Here is a 6000-nt window from a genome sequence, read left to right on the forward strand (position 1 = left end):
GAAATGATGGCAAAATATTACGATATGATGAAACTTCCTGGCAAGAACGGAAACTTGATTATGTTGCTTTCTGGTCATTACCGGAAAGAACTTGTAGTGCTTATGAGGGAGGCTGTGGAGACAAGACAAGCAATCCAGCTTCAAATTTCGGCTCAAGCCTTATCTAGCTGTGTGCTTAATCTCTCTGAGCCTAAATTTCCTCAACTCAAAAATAGGGATGATAACAGTATGTATCTCTTCGGCTTACTCTGAGGTTTACAGAGGTTAAGACACACAAAGCAACTAGAATAGCACTCAAGAAATGTTAGCTATTACTATTAATTACATATGTAATTAACAATACAATTTTTTTTATAAAAGTAGCTCCTAGGTTTACATAGATTAAGTCACACAAAGCAACTAGAATAGTGCTCAAGAAATGTTAGCTATTATTATTAATTACATATGTAATTCACAATACAATTTTTTAAATAAAAATAGCTCATAGGTTTACATGGATTAAGTTATACAAAGCAACTAGAATCGTGCTCAAAAAACATTAGCTATTATTATTTATTGCATATGTAATTCACAATACAATTTTTAAAATAAAAAGAGCTCCTTTGAGAGTCTCTGGAGCCCACCTTAGTAAGACACCACAGTCTTCATTGCATAGCTATTCCCCATTATAAAACTTGCTACTTCCCCGTTATAAAACTTGCTACAGCCAGACACAGTGGCTCACACCTGTAATCCTAGCACTTTGGGAGGCTGATGCAGGCAGATCACCTGAGGTCAAGAGTTCAAGACCAGCCTGACCAACATGGAGAAACCCCATCTTGCATCTACTAAACATACAAAATTAGCCAGGCATGCAGTGCCTGTAATCCCAGCTACTCCAGAGGCTGAGGCAGGAGAATCGCTTGAACCTGGAAGGCAGAGGTTGCAGTGAGCCAAGATCGCACCATTGCACTCCAGCCTAGGCAACAAGAGCAAAACTCTGTCTCAAAAAAAAAGAAAGAAAAAAAAAAAACTTGGTACCTTGTATCGTAACTATCTGTTTCTGTGTCTGTCTCCAACAATGAACTCCACTTTGCACAGCAAGGCACATGCAGGAGGAAAGCGTGTTCAGTATGAAAGAGGATAGGAAAAAAGGAAAACATGGAGAGTGGGTAGGTAGCTCATCCGGATGCTCTAATGGAGGGTGCTCAGGGCCAGAGTGGGGCACTGCATTTGTTGAGATCAAGGGAGCTGCGTTTATCAGCGCAAAGATGTAACAGGGATGAGAAGATGAAATAACAGTGTAGAGAGCTACAAGCACTGAGCAGAGGGGCAGAGGGTGAGTGGGTCTAGATGCAAAGAAAACGCTCTCTGTCCTTAAGAGAGTGCATGGTACAAGAGCCTGGAAGAACTTTTCTTCCCTGGGCTGAACTGAACATTCCACTGAACTCAACTGGGATCAATGGCTGCAGTCAGGTTTCATCCTAGATGCTGAGTACCGAGCAACCCCTCCCACACTTCACCTTTTATTCATTCATTCATTCATTCATTGATTCATTGAGATGGAGTCTCACTCTGTTGCCCAGGCTAGAGTGTAGTAGCGTGATCTTGGCTCACTCACTGCAACCTCTGCCTCCTGGGTTCAAGTGATTCTCCTGCCTCAGCCTCCTGAGTATCTGGGATTACAGGTACACACCACCATGCCCAGCTAATTTTTGAATCTTTAGTAGAGATGGGGTTTCACCATGCTGGCCAGGCTGGTCTCAAACTCCGGATACCAAGTGACCCACCTGCCTTGGCCTCCTAAAGTGCTGGGATCACAAGCCTGAGCCACCATGCCTGACCTTTTCTTTATTTTTTTGAGACAAGGTCTTACTCTCTTGCCCAGGCTGGAGTGCAGTGTTGTGCCATCACGGCTTGCTGTAGCTTTGACCTCCCCAGGCTCAGGTGATCCTCCCACCTCAGCTTCCCAAGTAGCTGGAACTGCAGGCATGGGCTACCATGCCCAGCTAATTTTTGTTTGTTGTTGTTGTTGTTGTTTTTTTTTGTAAAGACATGGTTTCACCAAGTTACCCAGGCTGGCATCAAAATCCTGGATTCAAGAATCTGCCTACCTCAGCCTCCCAAAGTGCTGGGATTACAGGTGTGAGCCACTGGAGGGGACTCACCCTATCTTTTTTTAAAAATAGGATAACCATTTTTGTTTGTTTGTTTTTTGAGATGGAGTCTTTTCTGTCACCCAGGCTGGAGTACAGTGGCAAGATCTCGGCTCATTGCAACCTCCGCCTCTCGGGTTCAAGTGATTCTCCTACCTCAGCCTCCCCAGTAGTTGGGATTACAGGCAGGCACCACTACGCTCGGCTAATTTTTGTATTTTTAGTAGAGACACGGTTTCACCATGCTGGCCAGGCTGGTCTCGAACTCCTGACCTCATGATCTGCCCATCTCAGCCTTCCAAATTGCTGGGATTCCGGGTATGAGCCAGGGTGCCTGGCCACCCCATTGTCTATTCATAAAGGTAACTGGGAGGATAGAAGTTCACAGAGGCTCTCAAAGAACACGCCTAGTAAGCCTGCCAGGGAGCATGGGGAGGGAAACCCTGGGACCTGATCAAGGCTGTACAAGCTTAACCTGACCCATGACCTGAGGCTGACCCGCAACCCGAGGACAATGTAAGAGAAGATGGTAGGGCCTGGCCAAGGTCTCTGGGAAAATAAATAGGCTTATCTGTTGTCCTTTGACTTGCACATATTTTTCTTTTGCTGGGAAAACCGACCTTCCATTTTTGAGATTCCTGAAAGATGATCAGGTGAAAGCAGAGCCTGACTTCCTGGGGAAATGGGTCTCAGCACAGTGAATGCTATATTCAGAGGTAGGAAGACTCTGGATGTGAACTACTTAGTGTTTCTTTTGTAAAATTACCAAAAAAAAAAAAAAAAAAAAAGGAATATCCACAGAAGTGGAAGTAGGAATGCAGAAGGAGAGGATGAGTTTAGACTAAGCTCTTTTGTCACCTCACTTCTGCTTTTGAAGTCCCACAGCTCCATAAGGTAAGGTTACTTGAGTTAGTGCTTCAGTCAATATTTGAGGTGATAAGTTCATGTTTTCTCTGCTAATATGCCTAATTTCTTCTGAAATTCCTGTAAAGTGTACTGGATTGTGAAATCAGTATCTTCATAGAGACAACTGAATCATGTTTCAAAGAAGGATCATTATCTTAGGGTACAATATCATGATTTTATAATAACATAAAGCTAAGTCATGCGTTCTGTCTTAAAAAAAAAAAACTTTCACAGTTTTAATAACAATTAAGATTATTGTTGTTTATGTTTCCAAGTAGAAACAAGTTTCTCATTTTATGTAGTAATGTGTGCTCCAGAGAGTTGTGGACTGGGAGCCTGAGGACCTGAATTTTGCCACAGTTCTGCTGTAACCATCTATTTGATAGTGAGTCTCAATTTCCTCATCTGTGAATGAGAAGTGACGACACTCCTTTATATGATTGCTAAGAGGCTGCAATCATTGATATTCATTAAGCTGGAGAGGAAAGGGGGCACATGCAAATATGAAACCCACACGATTTGTAAACATATACTACACAGGCAATGTAATCATGAAGGAGAAATGTTGATATAGAATTAGCAGAAGAAATTCTCTCTGGAGATAATTAATATTGAAACTGGATGTATATTTATGGGACATCTGCCTTGCCAATTTTTCACAATGAATTTCAGGAAAGAAGTTTAGATAACTTTCCCTGGTAACTTGTCTCAATGTCTAAAGGGCCTAATGGTGAGCAAAACATTCCTTTCATTTAAGCCACTGCTACCTTTGCTCTGAATCCAATGGGGTGGGGCAGAAAGGGCATGGATTTAGATAAGAACCAGTCCTGGCTTGGCCACCTACTAGCTTTGTGCAAGGCAAATTACCCTTTCGATCCCAGGCCCTTTTCTATTAAATGAGGATACTAATAATGCTTAGAGCTAGTCTACATGAAAAGTGCTTCATAAGGTGACAAAATGCTTATGATTATCACAGATTCTGTAGTGTCATATTTATAAAAGACAAGATGTGACCATTCTAAGATTTTACTCAATTGATTAACTTACTACAATTAAATGCAGCTACATGGAAGGATCAATCACATAAACATAATCTTTTTGTTTGTTTGTTTTGAGACGGAGTTTTGCTCTTATTGCTCAGGCTGGAGTGCAATGGCACGGTCTCTGCTCACTGCAACCTCTGCTTCCCGGATTCAAGTGATTCTCCTACCTCAGCCTCCTGAGTAGCTGGGATTACAGGCATGTGCCTCCATGCCCGGCTAATTTTGTATTTTTAGTGGAGACAGGGTTTCTCCATGTTGGTCAGGCTGGTCTGAACTCCTGACCTCAGGCGATCTGCGTGCCCTGGCCTCCCAAAGTGCTGGGATTACAGGTGTGAGCCACTTTGCCTGGCCTGTATTTTAACTTTAGGTTCAGGGGTGCATGTGCTGACTTGCTAAGCAGGTAAATTGCGAGCCAGGAAGGTTTGGTGTACAGATTATTTCGTCACTCAGGTAATAAGCATCATACTGGATAGGTAGTTTTTTGATCCTCATACCTCTCACATCTTCCACCCTCAAGTAGACCCGTGTTTGTTGCTCCCTTCTTTGTGTCCATGTGCACTCAATGTACATCAGCATAATCTGGAGTGAAAGAAGTAAGACACAGCAAAGTAGTTTCTATCTGATTTTACCAAGAGAGCTTCTAGGAGTCCGGTAATGATCAATGTGTTGGTCATGAGTGCGTTCAGTTGGTGATCATTCATCAGATTGTGAACATAAGATGTATGCTGTTTTGTAAGTATGTATGTCATACTTCAATAAAAAGTTAACATTTTTGTGTTTGAGATGATGGCTATGTTGATACTGTGATCTGCCATTATATATTACATATATAAACATCACTCTAGGCCGGGTGCAGTGGCTCATGCCTGTAATCCCAGCACTTTGGGAGGCTGAGGCGGGGAGGAGGGGGGATCACGAGATCAGGAGTTCAAGACCAACTTGACCAATATGGTGAAGCCCATGTCTACTACAAATATGAAGATTAGCTGGGTGTGGTGGTATGCGCCTGTAGTCCCAGCTACGTGGGAGGCTAAGGCAGGAGAATTGCTTGAACCCAGGAGGCAGAGGTTGCAGTGAGCCAAGATTGCGCCACTGCACTCCAGCCTGCGTGACAGAGGGAGACTCCATCTCAAAAAAACCAAACCAAAACAAAATCACTATATGCCTCACGAATATGTACAATTATTATTTATCAGTTTTAAAAATGCTAACTTTTTAAATTTAGAAACATTAGACACCACAGATTTAAAAAAAACAGCAACAACAAAATCTCCAGCTATGCCCATATCTGGAAAGAACCGCTCTTAATGTTTGGCATAGATTTGTCCAGAATTTTTTCTATATGTAGAAAATTTTTCTATGTGTACATTTTACAAAATGGGATCATACTGTACATCTTTGGGTAACCCTGTCTTCTCACTGGATCCTATTTCACTCTTGCAAATACTGACAAACAAGACTTTTTCCAACCTCTCTGCTCAGTAGACAGTGTATTTATTTATTTATTTTTAGGATTCCTAAAACTGGAAGCGGTGGCCCTAGGAGAAAGTGCATCTTCAAGTCCCTGGGTTTTCCCTGGAAAGACAGAATGAATTCACATTCCCGTCGGCAGTGGCTGAGAAGTCCCCTTTCCCCCACTTCCTTGCCAAAAATAGATATTATCATTCCTTTTTATCTTTGCCAATGTGGAAGTTTTGAGCGACTGAACACAAGGATTACAAAAGAGGCCAAGCTTGGTGGCTCACGCCTGTAATCCCAGCACTTCGGGAGGCTGAGGTGGGTGGATCACTTGAGGCCAGGAGTTTGAAACCACCCTGGACAACATGATGAAACCCTGTTTCTACCAAAAAAATCCCCCCAACACACACAAGATTAGCGACATGTTGATGCATACCTGAGGTCCCAGCTAACTTGGG

This window comes from Saimiri boliviensis, chromosome 14 (assembly GCF_048565385.1).
Source record: "Saimiri boliviensis isolate mSaiBol1 chromosome 14, mSaiBol1.pri, whole genome shotgun sequence".
Lineage (NCBI taxonomy): Eukaryota > Metazoa > Chordata > Mammalia > Primates > Cebidae > Saimiri > Saimiri boliviensis.